We start from the raw sequence: 15321 nt of genomic DNA, 5'->3' as shown, positions 1-15321 counted from the left end.
TACCCAATGCCAGAACCTCATCCAAAAATCATCTCGCTATATTATCATAGCCAATACCCTATATCATTGGGGTTATCACGACACTCTCTCTCGATGTTTAGATGAAAATGAGGTCGTGATGGCATTAAAAGAAGTACATTCCAGACTTTGTGGTGCCCACACGAGTGGTATTGTCCTAGCATGACAAATCCTTAGAGTAGGCTACTATTGGCCTACCATTGAAGAAGACTCCTGTGACTTTGTCAGAAAGTGTCTCCCATGTTAGTAGCACACAAATCTCGTACACGCTCCAACATAGGATCTATAGCCTATTGCACCACCTTGGCCTTTCGCTTGTTGGGGCCTTGATTTAGTTAGAACTATCACACCTCTCTCATATGATGGACATAAATGGATAATAACAGCTACAGACTATTTCACTAAGTGGGTGGAAGTAGTCCCCCTAGTCTCAGCTATAGGAGTTTAGGTCTCCAAGTTCATCTTGTACCACATTGTTTGCCGCTTCGGCATCCCATTCACCATCTTCACTGACCATGGAGGTAACTTTAAAAATCTCAACATGGAAGAATTATGCACTTCCCTCTGCATCCATCATCGCTTTTCTAGCCCATATTTCCCACAAGGTAATGGCCAGGCAGAGGCAACTAACAAAACCCTCCTCAAAATCCTAAAGAAAGTTGTCAATGATTTTGGCCATGATTGGCACCTACAAATAAATCCAGCCCTATGGGCCTATCAAACCTCCTTCTGTACATCCATAGGAACAACTCCATACTCCCTAGTCTATGGTGCCAAAGTGGTACTACCCATAGAGGTTGAACTTCCCTCCTTTGCGCATATCTTTGTAGGGGAAAATATTAGATGAAGAATACAGAGTAGCTCGACTCACCCAGCTAGATCTCTTAGACAAGAAGCGACAACAAGCCTATGATCATCTCACAATCTATCAAACTCATCTCAAAAGGAATTTTAACAAGAACGTGCTCCCATGACACTTTCACCCAAGCAACATGGTCCTCAAAGAAAGGCAAGTTTGAACCTACATGGCTTGGTCCTTATGTTGTCACTGCATCCTTTGGCTCCAGAGCCTATCAGCTATCTACACTAGAAGGAGAACTCTTGAATGATCCTACTAACATCATTCATCTCAAGAAGTTCTATGCTTGAAGATCCTTGTTATATCCAGTTTTTGAAAAATACAAAAAAATAGTAAAGAGAAATAAGCGTCCAATGGTGAAAACTTGGCAATTCAAGCGCCTTAGATAGGTACTTTGGTGAAAACCTGGTAATTCAGGTGCCTTGTGTACTAAGACTAATCCATTATCTATCACTATCCTATCCCTCATCCATTCACCCACCATCCCATAACACACCTACTTGTTCCCTTGGTGTTCCAACCAAATATCCAAAATCTAATGAAGCTTGTAAATACCTCTTGTACAGCTTGTAAATCTTGTACCTCAGCTTGTAAATTTTGTACCCCAGCTTGTAAATCTTGTATCATCCCTTGTATCATAGCTTGTATATCCAAATCTTGTCATGCACACAAAGAATTCCATTTTCCTTAAGCTTTTCGCAAACCATCTACCTATCCGCCTATCAACTATTGCAGACATCCCACCCTTCACAAACATTTCTATCTCACAAAAACCAAAACATGAACCAACCTTGTACATTTGTAACATATCTTGGTCTGTCAGCTTGTACATCCTCTTTAGCTTAGTACCATTGTATCTATCCAGCTTTCGTGTCAGTTCCTCCTTGATCAGCATCTTGCACACATCGCACAACCCTTGCTTAGTTATTCCAATGTATCCTTTAGCTAGATCTCCTATCACCAAAGTGTTATGCTTATAAGCTCAACTTGCCAGATGCATCACTAATCCAGATCCATTAGCTTAGGTGCTCTCTAATAGATCCTTGTAGGATATAGCTTTCCTCATGTCTGATCTTGGTCTGTTAGTACCTCGTCCCACCCATCTCGTTGGCAAATGGTTCTCTTTTGGATTTTTTCTTTCTTTTGATTTGGAATCTTCCCTTTTGGGTCTTGAAGTATCTTTTCCAAACAATCTTTTTGTTCCCTCCTCAAGGTTGCCACGATCTTCCATATCATGGTATACCCCGAATGGGGTAATCTGAGCATAAGGTTTTGATCAGGTCTTTTGTTTTTTTTTCTTTTCTGCTTGTGGGTTACTTAGTGTCAGTTCCACATTGCTTCCTCTAAGATTCATGTGTGATGCTGGGGCAATCCTTGTGTGTTTGTTTTGAGTCAGTCCGTCAGTCCTCTAGACAGCTGGTGAAAAGGCCTTGATGTTCTTGGTAACCTTGGCAATTAACCAACAGTCCTATAGCAAATCTAGTGCTCAACTACATGGTGGTACTTCTCTTTGAAGTATCCCCCTGCTCAAAAAAAAAGCTTCAATGGTTTCTCTTCATCTCCATTATTCCCCATCCATATCCAGCATTTGTCTCTCCTACCCCAGCTTATGCATCAGTATCTCTTTGAATCAATCTGCACTTTTAGCTTTAGGGATCCACAATCTTAGTCTTAGGGATCCACCAATCCAATCAATCCACCAAGCCTCATCTTTTGAGCTCCACAATCCTAGTCCTAGGGATCTTTGAAACCCATCTTCCACCAATCGGACTCTTTGAAATCCTATTGCATCAACTTTATCATCCCATCATCCATCTCCCTATCTTGGATTCTTTTTTATAATGGTCCGCTCCTTCATCCTCTACAATCCTTGAGATCTTAAGCTTGCTTCCTCTTGTGCCTCTGATTCTCCCTTTATCATTCTCCTGTAGTGAGAGTTTGAGCTAACTAAACCTCTTCTCTTAAGCCAATTTGAGTCTCCTTGCTCATCTCGAATTCTTGTACTTTTCAAGAAGCTGTCGAGCCTCGCTTTCTCTCCCCACTGCCTTCTTCAGGGGCCATCTCGCACTCCATTCTCTCCTCTTTTGGTCTAGCCTTGGGCATCTTATTTTCTTATCTTTGATGCCATGCCACTTGCGGCATCACATCAAAGAGGGGCAAAATGTAGACACCTAAATCCTTTAGAAAATAAAGTATTTTTATTTTCTAAAAAAAATTCTGATGACATCATCATTTATTAATTAATTAATTTATTTATTTATTTATTTATTTTATGCCATTAAATCCCTTTATCTTAATTAAAAATATTTAATCATGGAATCCCTCCCAAAAATGTTTAAATCTTATTTAAACATTATTTCCTTATTTATTAATTATTTAATTAATAAACTAACCAAAAAACTCAAAATAAATAAATAAATTATTTTTTGCCCAAAACTTGGTCAATTTCCTTAAGACCACTAACCTCTTCCAAAATCTTCTAATCCTTTCTTAATTTTGATTAAAGGCTAATCCCATCATTTCTTACCCCTAATCCCAACTCAAAATATTTAATTAAGATTAAATATTAATCCTCATGTTTATTAAAAAAGTTTTAATAAATATCTCCTCAACCCAAACCCTTGAAATAAATAAAACTTTATTTATTTCCTAAAATCTAATTTATCCTCATCCTAAGAAGTTGTAGACTCTTCTAGAAAGTCTTCATCCTCATCCTAGGAAGTTCTAGACTATTTTAGAAAGTCTTTATCCTCATCCAAAGTCTAGACTCTTCTAGAAGATGTCTTTAAACCTAATCCTAATACCCTCCTAACCTTGTCACATTCCCTAAACATGGGTTAAGACTTACTAACCCAAGCCAAAGTTAACAAATATCTCCTCCTTCACCCACCCTCATTAAATTTCATCCACTTGCCTATCCTTAAGCTAATTCTAAACCATCCTAATCCATCCTCTAATCATTTGAATAATCTTAAGCAAGCTTAAAACCTTCCTAATCAAGCCCAAGTCGAAATTCCTCTCATCTCCCTCAAAATATCCCAACCATAAAACTTTATGAAGCCCACTAGGCCATAAATGACTCTTCCAAGCCCTTTCATTGCTCTTACAAGCCATTATGAGGGTCTTTATGAAGATTTTATCCCTTCAGCCTCCTTTGTTGACTCATCCTTCCCCTTTCCTCCATCCTCTCACCTTGCGACATATGTCACTCCCTGATTGGCTGTAAGGAAGCACAATCCATGTGCTCTCCTCTCATGCAATCTGAGCCCTCCATGAGCTTTTCCCCATCCTTGCATCTTAGCCCTCAATCCCTAAAGCCTCTTGCCTATAAATTGGATCCTTCCCCTTTGCAAAACAACACAATCCATGAAGTAAAGTCATAATGCCATTTTAAGAAGCCATTTTACATCAAAACCATACACTCACACCCAAATTCCAACTCCATTTGAAGCCCTTTTTGAAGCATAAGTTTGAGCATACATCCTATCTATTTAGACAAAGCCACTCAACAAGAGAGCTTCTTATTGAGAGAGCCCATTAATGGCTCATATTCTCAATTGAGAGCTCATCTTAGTCTATCTTGAAGTTTATGAATTTTGTTTAGTTTGTAGAAGCTTTATTTAAATTTGGTTTCTATTAGCATACTAACATTGCTCATATACACTCCCAAAGCTATTAAGCTTTCTCTTCAAGGACATAATACTCTGATATTAATTATTAGAAAGTAAATTCCACCAATATAATTTAGAGGGGGGATGGGGTGAATTAGTTATGCAACTATTAAAATACTTATAAACCTTATTAAACTTTAAGCATGTGAACCATGTAATCAACAATCATAACAAGATACCCATACACAATGGCACCAGATATGTTGATTAGGGAAACTCTTGATCAAATGGAAAATCTCAGTGAGTATGGTACTCATAAAATGATATACTATTATAAATGTTCTTTTTTAGAGCATGGAATTTGTTAGGAGCCAATAAAATACATTAAGTACATATCAGTCCTTGTTTGGAGACTTTGAATCCTTGTTAAGGGATTTCAACCCTATTAATAGTTGTAGAAGGCAAATGGACCCACTTTCCAAATAGCTTTAGGGACAAGATGACCAAAATCACTGTCCAACTAGTCTTTGTATTATTCATTGAAAAATAATAAAAATAAACTATACTTATACTTCCTCTATCCTATCAACTGAACTTCATTTCCTAATCTTGATACTAAATCACCAACTTCATATCCAATAATCCCTTGGATTGCTTACTCGCATTTACTAAATACTCTGCTCTCGTTCAAGCACTTCACATTTGATTCTCATTGAATACATACTTTACCAAAATGAAAAGAACCTTCCTTTATACCATGTCATCAAAAAAATTCCTTGAGTCATCCTTGAGGCTTTCCCAATTAATTATAATAGGACCATTTTAAGATAATTAATTATTTTACAATTACACAACATTGTCAGCTCATTGTGTTTATAAATTCTCACATGTGTGACCTTGGACCTTGTGCACTTATTGAAATTGTCATCAAGTTGTCTAATATTAATTTATAATTGCGTGTATCTCAAATATATTTTTGTTTGGATATACAATTCAAACATCAAAAATTGCTTCTCAGATACTTTTTCGGTTCACTGTTCTCTTTAAATAAAATATATCTTCTGTATGTCTTCAAATATCTATATACACACTTAACCACTTCATCAAGACATCATGTAAAACACATCCTTAACTATGCTTTACTTAATCATAAATAATCCGTTCATATGACTTCTTTCTTTGTCTGCTACTCTGCTGGTCTTCATAGAAACAATGCTATGTTGACAACAATGACAAACATAGTCATGAATGCAACATGTAAATCATGCTAACAATGTCCCATGACCTCTAGAAATTCTTAGGACACTCACACAAAGGAATATCATCACCATTCATGCAAACATTTATCTCTTTGAGGACCTTTCTCTATCTAGCTTTGTGTTTTTGGTTTATTGGAGTGGCTCTAGTGAGTTTACATGACATTTTTGGCTAGTCAACCTCTATATTATTCCTTGTAGATTTGGTGATTTCTTTTTTCTATGTATTAATTCTATTTAGTAGAACTTAGGCACTTGTTGGAATTACAATAGGAAAGGTAAACTTCTAGGGGGGTGAATCAGTAATTTGAACTTTGACCCCTAAAAGCATTCACCACACATCCATCTCATATATTCAATAAGTAAATTGAAATACCATTTGAATAATGTACATCTAAATCATGTAAACATATAAGAATTCACACACATATGACACTAGATATGATTACCCAGAAACCCTCCAATGAGAAGATAAAACTAGGGTGGGGATGACACCCACAAATATTCACTACTACAATAGTAAAATGTATCCAATGAAGGTTACAATATTCTAATCATGAGATGTGATCTACCCTATTAAAGGCTTACAAAGACTATTAGGTCTCACCCTAATAAAAGATTTCAACACTCTATTAGAAGTGCTCCTTGTTAAAGGACTTTAACTCATAATTAAGTAAGCACCCTGTTAAAGGATTTAAATACAACTTTTTAGGATTAATATTTTAAGAGATTTAACTGATTCACCTACTAGAATGATTCAACATTGATCTTATAGTTAACACCTTGTTTCTTGATGACAGATCACCTCTAAACTAATGTATTCTCAATCCTTCTTGATTAGATGTCTCATTTTTTTATGCTCTTCTCTTACTCTATTCTTCTTTAATTGATTCTACAATGAAATCTCATATTATAATTCCTTAGCCACCATGAATGCTCTATCTATGCATCCAAACTTCTCTCTTTGCTCCTTCCACACACATTAGAATGTTTAGGGTTTTTCCTCCTTAAGAAGACTTAGGTCAATTAGGGTTAGGTATGAATCAATGATTGTGATTCATCCATTTTTTCATTTAAGCCTTCCCTTTACCTGATTGGTTGCATGCAATTCATAGGGATTCCAACATGATATTTGTCCTTATCTATAAAATATCATATTTCAACCTTTAAATTAGCTCAAAAATGGTTTACATAGTTGTTTGTGCTATTACTAACAATTATGTCAAAACTGTCTCACTCGTTATCTAAAGTCTCTAATGCTTGGTATATACTATCTTCTATACTATGACTCGGCATTTGAATAACTCAGCATGCACTGCTTTCTCAGCTCCTGTATCATTCAACATACACTGTCTACTTAGTACTTGAGTGACTCAACACATGAGTGGCTTGGCACTCACTATGGACTCGGCATGTTCTATCATATACACGTTGTGCTCAGCATGTATTACTTGTTCGACATGAACTAAGTAAATGACTTAAGTGTGTAGACACTTACTAGTCAAAACCAATCTGAGATCAACAATCTCCCTCTTGACATGAGTGTCAAAAACACTTGGTCATGCATTGATATCCTTATTCTTATGAGCATGATATATCTCTTATTTGGCTACTATACAAAATTTCAAAATTTCAAAATTTTGTAACAACTTATATACCTCAAAATTGTATACTCCCCCTAAGTTTATGGGTTTGGTTCTATACTCAAAATTTTGTACTCCTACTGAGTAAATGTATCTCAACTGACTCTTTTACTTCTTTGACTTGCTTAATGTTCTTTCCTAACTAATAGTCTTTCATTTCATCTCTCACTTTCCTCTTATTCTCCCTTTTCTCTAACTTCCCCTTTTCTTACTCTCCCCCTTTTTTGACATTGATGTCAATGGGCTATACACTGATAGTGTATTTTTCTAGAAAATATTTATGGACCTCTAGTATAATCTTGACAGCTACATCCCAATTTTCACATGCTACATCCAAAGACTTAATTTGGATGGCCAACTCAACAACAAGGTGGATTAGGTCATCTAATGTTGAAAGATTGGAGTCTTTCTTCATAAGAGATTTAGCATAACCTAATTCCTTGTGCAAAATCTCCATGTGTGGGGTCAATGTTGTTTGGATGCTAAACAATTTGGCCCTTACATTGGCTTCATCTGTAGACAATGCTACTAACTAACTATGGGTTTGCAATAATTTTCTGAAGTGCTTCTCACTTTGAGCTGGTGCCATATGCAGTGTTGCACCTAATGAATTAATTTGACTTTCCAAAATCTAAATGTGACTTCTTGTCTCTTGTGTGAAGAGTGTTGGATTGTACAATTTAGTGTACAATGAGAAAATATTCTCAAGTACCTTCTTCACACTTTCTACCTTAGTTGCCAATGCAACTTGTGTGAATCCTATGTCACCTGATATTTTATCATTCACTTTGTTTTGGAATTTATTTTCAGACCATTCTAATAATTTAGCATTTTTTTCAAGGTTGGCATCACTGACCTTTTCCACTATAGTTGTCAATTGTTAAATGAGTGACTTCGTCTCATCTGGAGTAGGTACACTAAATACATCTAGAAAGATGTCTTTAATGTCCATAAATTCTTTCTTTTTCCTATGCTCCCTTCTGAGTAGTTCTTGATGCTTCTTTCTAGCTAGGGATTCTTGCAATATACCTATGTATTCTATTGTCATTGTGTCATAATCATACTTTGGTAAAACAATCTCTTCATCAAGGCTTACATCTCCATATTATATTACCTCTTCTGCCTTTGATGAACTCAAACTCAACATCAAGAATTGCAATTGTGTTGCATCTGTGCTCGACTTCTGAAGAGTGTGACTAGAAGGAGTGCCAGATTCTGGTAAAGTTACCAAGGCTTGAATTCTTACTTTCTCCTTCACCTTTGGTGTCAATACAGTCTCTTTAGGCTTGTCCTTATTGTCCACAATTCCTTGTAATGCATCTTATACTTTGTGTTGTAGTGGTGCCTTGAGTTTCCATTGTGTCCTTTCCAACTATATCAACCTTTTATGATGTAGCTTCTAGTATTCTATCTAAAGGTTATACATTAGTGACTTGAGGGGTGATAGTAGGTGGTTCTTTTGTATTCACCTCTTCACTTCTAGTGTCAGTCACTGATTTTTAAATCTCATCTACACTCACCAATACAGGATTAAAACATAATTTTTCCTATAGTGTAGACTGGTCAAGTATCTTTTTTAGATCTTCCTCTATAAAGGGATTAATGTTCTAAGAAGTGAGATCAAAAACATCCTTTACTATTACTATTTCAGTATTTATACTTTTTATATGTTGAGGACTGACATTAACCAATTGTGTATCTTGTACACTCTATTCTTGTTGTTGCTCTAACCCAATTGTTGCCTTGTCATCTATATTCATTTGTGTAGCTCCCTCAACTGTGTCTTTATTGTTATCATCTTCTTCATCATCTTTTATCTCAATGGGTTCATGTTCTCCTACCTTTATTGTTGCTAGTCCATATTTGACTTTCCACATGTATGTGGACTTCTTCACAACATCTTCAATATTGTTTTGTAATATGCTAAATGCTCTATATTTGGGAACAAATCTAAGTGCATATTTCTTCACAGCCTTAGCAATTGTGCCTTACAAAGTTCAGGCATAACTTGTGGAAGTGATGTTTCCCTTATTTTGTCTTTCCAAATTTAAACAATAATGCCATTTTTGCTCGACTCTTTCATATAAAATTTTGGGCATTGAGTTAGCAATCTCTAGTGGGGCTTTCTTAAAATTTTCCATCATGGCATATATAGCCTCCTCCACTTGATTCTTTTCAACTTTACCAAGATTATCAAAATCAACATGAGAAAACCTTGATAAATCTACACTATTCTTAACATTTTTGCATAGATTCTCCAGATCTGATAACGGATTGTGATTCACCACTTGAAATTGGTTGTTGTCATTTGATTTTGTTCTTTCCTCATCAGTTTTAGCTTGTGCAATGGTTTGGCTTTCTCCTTTGCCTTCTATGGAGTGACATGTGCACTATCCCTTGTAGTAGGTGTAGTTGGTTTGGGCTAGCTTGGTTTAGTAGTCTTTTTGGACCTTGTCATTGGTTAAGCCTTATGTTGGCATAAAGTTATTTGCCATTAGTGACAACACTCATCTTACAGTTTACATCAAATAATAAAGTTCACACCGAGTAATACAGTGTAGATCGAATGATGGCAACACAGTTCAAATCGAGCACTGGCAACACAGTTCAAACCGAGCACTAGAGACACAGTTCAAACCGAGCACTATAGACACAGTTTTAACCGAGTAAAGTAGAACTTAGTTTCAATCGAGTAAAGTTGCACTTAGTGTCAACTGAGTAAAGTTGAACTTAGTGTCAACCGAGTAAAGTTTCACTTAGTGTCAACTGAGTAAAGTTGCACTTGGTATTAACTGAGTGAGGAAGCACTTAGTGATAACCAAGCTTAGGAGGTTATCGAAGAAGTTAGTTTCTACCGAGTGACACTATATCTACCAAGTCACCAATGGTTACCGAGTTCCAGGAAACATTGTATGACTATTATGAACTGAGCCCCTACCTCTACCGAGTGCATGACAATGCCGAGTAATGTAGTGGATGCCACGTATCAAAAGGTCATCAAGTCTATCTGAAGAACCCGAGTTTATTTTACCATTTGGCCGACTCAGTTATATTTTGTTTACTTGTGTTTGGCCGACCTTGCATGAATAATTATTGGAATGGTATATATATATATATGTAATGTATTATAGACATTTAAGTGATATAGATATTCAAGAAGACATACAAGATATCTAGAATAATGATAGTGCGAATTCATCAGCAGTAAAGAATAATTTGCAAGGTCTATTAGGAGCACAAATAATTTCATCAATCACAGAAGGTGATCTACAATAAAGAACTTAGTCAATTTGTAAGTTGATCTGTTGGTTCATCCTAACAGGTGAATCATTTTTGTAAATCCTTTAACAGGGTAGATTTAACTGTCTGTATTCAAATCTCCTAACAGAGTGCATACCTATAAAGTATGTTTGTAAATCCTCTAAGAAGGTGGATCTAGCAATCCTCTGTGCTCCTAACAGGGTAGATCACCAGAAGTGATCATTGTAAGCCTTAATCGGCCAACTTCATACTGTAGTAATGAAGCTTTATGGGTATCATACCCAATCCAGTTTTACTTTCTATTTTTGGAAGGTTTCTGGGTCACCAAATCTCTGTGCATATATGGTTTAAATGTTTAATAGTTTTTATGCAGCAGGATAGATAAGTAAATGTTGTGTATGGTTGACTTAAAAAAATTTAATGTTACTTATTCACCCCTCCCCTCTCAGTAACCTATTATATCTTGAATATTTTCAAAATTTGGTATTAGAGCTTTTTGGTTCTTAGGACAAAGTTTGATAGCTTCAGCAAAGATCTAAGTTATGGAGATATTCAGATTGGAGAAAGTGATTGAAAATGAAAAGCTAGATCTAGAAATGGCCATGGTTCAACTCAAAGAAGAAAAGGAGCATCCCTCTCAGTCCCTAAAAAGAAGAAAGGAACTTGCAAGACAAATGAATGACCATCACTATTTTGAAGAAAAGATTGAAGATTTGTTACCATCAAGTAGTTCAGAAGAAGCTGACAAGGCAATCAAAGAACTTCTAGAAAAGAATGGATCTCTGCAAGAAGAGGTAAGAAAGCTCAAAAGAGAACAAGAAGTCCAATCCATCAGGTTATGTGAAGTTTTCAAACAAAGAAACAAAGCAAATGAAGACTTAGAGGTAAGGAATAATCTATCCCTTCAGCATGAAGATCTTATAGGACAACTATCTAATGCAAATGAAGAAATCATGATTCTAAGATCTGAGAATGAAAGTTTGAGAAATGATTTAATCACTGAGAGACAAATCAATGTAAGTTTGCATAGTAATCTAAAAACTAAGAGAAAAATCAATGAAAGCTTGGAAAATGATCTAATCTTTGAAAGGCAATTCAATGAAAGAATGATGAAATCCCAAGCAGATATGGATCAATTGAATTTGCAAAATGAGCAGAATCTTCATAGACAAAAAGGTAAAGTTGGTCTTGGATACAATGAAGAAGGTGAATCTTCAAAACAAAGTACTTAAAAGAATCAAAAACATACTTGCAATCGTGGAAAGTTAGGTCATACATCAAACAAATGCTAGAGCAATGGAAAAGAAAAATTCAATGGTAAATGTTTGAATTGAAATCAGCATGGTCACAAAGCAAATGAGTGCAAAGAAAAACCAAAATTTGAAGGCAACTGTCACAAATGCAATAAACAATGTTCACAAGGCATTCCAATGTAGATCCAAATCATTCAATCTAGCTAAACAACTTGTCAAAGCCATATATGGATGGGACTACAACACTTGGTGCAGATGTCACTATTGTGAAGAATATGGACATACTGGCATAAATTGTGCAAGACATCACCTAAGGAAGAAGGACACTACTGTAAGGTGCTATACATGTACAAAACTTGGTCATATAGCTAAAAATTGTATGAATATAGAAAGAATTGAAGATGAAAAGAAAATCAAAGCAGACAACATCCGGAAGCAAATGAAGCAACAATGGATTCCTAATCCACTGAACAAGATAAGTCAAGCAATGGCAAGCTCACTCAAGAAATGAGTGACTCCATCATTTCCAATTAATATTCATAAAATAAAGTATGGAACTGCATCCTTCAAGAATCATCCTAAGCAGTTCCAAAGGAAGAAAAATGATCAGATCAGTATGCAGATACACTTTGTTGGTTCAAGACTCAACCGAGTTCGGTCGGGTGCAACAAAGTTTCACTCACCGAGTTGTATCTACTAAGCGAGGTCGGTTCATGACCTTACTGAGTTAGGTCGGTACATCAAAATTTTGTTTTGATCGTCGAGTTGATAGTATCTACCAAGCAAGTGGATGACAACCTGTCATTTCATCTATCGTCGTACCAAGCATTTATGACAAATATTTTGTCAAAAAGGGAAAAATTTGATCTCATTCTTCACTACGAACTTTGAGCTAAGTTATCTTCTGCGATTCCAAAGCAAGCTTAAAGCAATTTTGAGCGAATTTTTTTTAAGAGTGAAGAATCTGTTCAGAATTTCTCTTCACCTACCGAGCAGCAATGGCATCCGGTAGCAGCAGCTCCAAGGCAAAGAGAGGCTCAGAAATGTTGGTTAAAGGTGTGGAATGGAAGGCGTCGAACTTCAAATTGGCACCAGCAATTACAGAATCACTTGACCCTAACGGTGCTTAGTCTCAAATTCCTCCAAAGGTACTCCTTATAAATGGCATTCGCTCTCATTTCAAATGTTCCATTCAAGAACTTGCAAACCTAGAAATTGATAATGCCCTAGGTGAAATGAGCGTAGATGGGAATTTGAAACCTGAGCATAAACACCTTGAAACAAAAGGGTTAACCCACATTTCACATTTTCCAAGAAATTTTCAAATTAAATGGGTTAGGTATGTACTCAGCCAGGTTCACAATGGGAAATTGTGGTTAGAGCAACCAATGCTTATCACAAAGAAAATGATTAACAAAATTATTGGCCTTCCCATATTGAGCAAAGCTAAGACTACCAAAACCCTAGGTCGGGAAGAATTGTAAAGGCTAACCCAAGTAGAATGGGATGGTAGAGGACTTAAGCTCAGTACAGTAACTGACGCTGAATTAAGATTTGGTATTCACATCATTGCTAATAAAATTTACAGTTCCAGCCGTCCAAACAGTGTACCTTGTGAAGCAGTAGATTTAGCATTTAAGATAATAAAGAAGAATGTTGAGTTTGATCTGTCTGAATTTCTTTTGTCTCAATTTAATAAAAATATGGAAAGCATAAGGACTTCAAAGAACAATTCCTAAAAATTCGGTTCACTTTTGATCTATTTATTTTTCTATGTTCAAAAATCTTTTCCATCAAAAGGATCAGTAGTATGGAGAAAAGATATTCCCATTCTCTATCAAATAAATGAGTTTATTGCAGAGTTAGGAGAAATTTTTGATAGTGTTTTGGATAATTACTTTGAAGATTTTAAGGAAAGAATGAATAATAGGTTCCAGATTCCACCAAAACTGGTTGAGGAATATAAAGAAGATGTATGCTTTATGGTAGATTGTGACAAGGTATACATACAGGCAGTTAGGCCTCGGGTTGCATGGGCGAAACCTCTTCCTTATGAGGTTAATATTGATGAAACCAAAGACATCATAGAAGCACTAGTGAATGAACCAGTAGACCCAAAGCAACTAGTCTTTGGAACTTATGATGAAGCTAAAGCCAGAATTGAGCTTTCAATCAAAATCCCTCAGGTCATTAGCAAAGGAAAGAGGAAGATTGCAAAGCTAAAAATAGAACTTGGTCCTCTGATGATTACTGAAGGGAAAGGAGAAGATGATGAAGAAGAAGAGGAAACCGAGTCAGAAAAAGAAGAGGAGCCTCGGCAAAAGAAAGGTAAGGTGATTATCACCAAACCTAAAAAGAAAACTATTGCAGTCTTCTCCAAGAGAACAAGACAGGGGAAGAAGGAACCTATATTTGTCAAGCTTCCACTCACATTTGAGGCAAGGTTGAAGCAATTTGAAGAAGGTACTAGCTTCACAAACTTCAAAGCATTGAAGTTTGAGACAAGAACGGAACAGGAGAAAATGTAGATTGAAGAATTGGTATTGAATAAAATGGGAAGATGGAAATACTCTCCTGAAGAGATTGCCTCTCAGATCCCTACAGAGCTATTGGAGAGGTTGCAACCAAGATGGGAAATTGTAACCAAAACTATCAAAGATATCTTTGAGAAAACCTTGAAAAATCTCCTGATGAGTCTCACTGATGCAGAAGTAAAGAAATCACTGAAAGATCATGAAGGTAATATGATGATTAGATTCCACACTTGCTTGATATTAATCAAAGAAATTGAGCATGTTGTCAATGATGCAACAAACATGTGGAAACATGTCTATCATCTACATAAACCCAGTGAGGATATTGTTGAAATCAAGGACAATGACAACAGTGATGATGATATTGAAGATATTCCAAGGGATCTACATTCAATGATGATAAATGTTGAGGAAGAATTCAAGGAAGATGAAATGGAGGAAGAAGACAAGGAAGATGAAATGGAGGAAGAAGAAGCTAATCAAGCTAAGGAAGAAGATGATCCTATAAAAATTGTAGCCAAAGTCATTGCATCTCTTCCTCACTCTCCACCTAAAGCAGCTACATCAACTGTGGAGATAGCATCTACTAGTGAGATTGTGTGCACAACAGCTTCATCAATTGCTCAATCTTCACCTGTCTCCTCTCAGCTCCAAGCACCATCTATGCAAGTGTCTACCACTTCATTAACCAAGTTGCAACCATCTTCATTGACTGAGGCATCATCAGCTACAGCAGTAAGTTCATTAGGCATATCAACTTCTACTGCAGAGTGTTCAGTAAGTGTACCCACTAGTACTTCAATTTTGACAACTTCATCTGCTCCAATTTTTGCATATGTTAGTTCTCCCATACCAACCTGTACATCAATCTTGGGAAGAACATCAA

Source organism: Cupressus sempervirens, chromosome 3 (genome assembly GCF_028749045.1).
Source record: "Cupressus sempervirens isolate cs-2001-9-10 chromosome 3, ASM2874904v1, whole genome shotgun sequence".
In the NCBI taxonomy this organism is placed as follows: domain Eukaryota; kingdom Viridiplantae; phylum Streptophyta; class Pinopsida; order Cupressales; family Cupressaceae; genus Cupressus; species Cupressus sempervirens.
This window is presented reverse-complemented; position numbering follows the sequence as displayed.